At 45.2% G+C, this 1139-nt stretch overlaps 1 pseudogene; it reads left to right on the forward strand.

Annotated features, from left to right (window-relative positions):
* LOC103725998 lies at positions 1-623 on the forward strand (annotated as a pseudogene).
* The last annotated feature ends 516 nt before the right edge of the window (positions 624-1139 follow it).

Below are 1139 nucleotides of genomic sequence, written 5' to 3' on the forward strand. Positions count from 1 at the left end.
ATGGACACTGTGTCTGCGTTCCTGGAGCCTTTCTTGGCCACTCCCAGGCCGAGAGCTGGAGGAGATGCTGCAATCGCAGCTCGGACCTCTGCCCCGACTGGCAGCCATCCGCCGGCGCAAGCAGCTGCCCTCAGGGCGGATAATCGACGGTGGACGACCTGCATCTGGTGCTGGAGCGACTGGCGCATGTCCAACGCCAAGGAGTGCGAGCAGCTAAAAAATCTCAACCATGGCTTTGCTAAGCTGAAGGCACTGGTGCCATTTCTACCACAGAGTAGGAAGCCAAGCAAAGTGGATATCCTTAAAGGTACATCGGAATACATACGACTTCTAGTCTGTGTTTTGGAAGGAGCAAAATCCTCAGAGAGACAGGGCCCAGAGGAGCAGACCTACAGCAGCAGCAGCGCCCCCGACCCTCACGTGTCCTCAGCTGGAGAGCTCCTGAGAAACACCGTCCCGCCTGCCAGCTGTGCCAGCGGCTTGAAGGAAGGAGAAGAGAAGAGAGGCCCTGGGTGTATGGTGGCAGTAGTGAGCCTGAGTACCCTTGTCAACAGAGCACAATGCCGGTGACCAGGAGCTACTTCACCCACCAGGAGTCCAGCGACAGATTCCTTCTAAAATAGCTGTGTAGAAGTTGAGATGCTCCTAACCATTCCTTGAGATGTGGGCATTTTACATGCAAAATATTCAAATAAGGTGATGTTTAAACAGAAAAAAAATGTTATATATAATGTCCAATTTCTATTTTTGTTTATCTTAGCTGGCATTCATTCTTAGACTCATTATTGATTATACTTAGTTTATATGATAGAAAAAGAATGTATTTCCTAGAATTAACAAATCAGCAGCTATAAACATTTAGGGAGACCACCTACTGCATGCTCAGCCTTTAATATTTCCAGCCAACTAAAAGTTTCTTTTGAAACACCCACCATCTTTGAAGATAGACAAGTTTGTCCTGTTTTGCTTTCATAAAATTATCTTCTGTTATCAAATCTTTAATGTAGGCATTCTTTTGACAAGACATTGGGAACAAATTTTATGACTAGAGAAAAGCCAGTAAAGATATATTATTCTTTGATAAGTTCCAAAGGTACTCATTAGTCAGAACAATTGACTTTCCTGTCCAATAAATCAAC

This window comes from Nannospalax galili, unplaced genomic scaffold (assembly GCF_000622305.1).
Source record: "Nannospalax galili isolate Female #2095 unplaced genomic scaffold, S.galili_v1.0 scaffold929, whole genome shotgun sequence".
Taxonomy (NCBI): Eukaryota; Metazoa; Chordata; class Mammalia; order Rodentia; family Spalacidae; genus Nannospalax; species Nannospalax galili.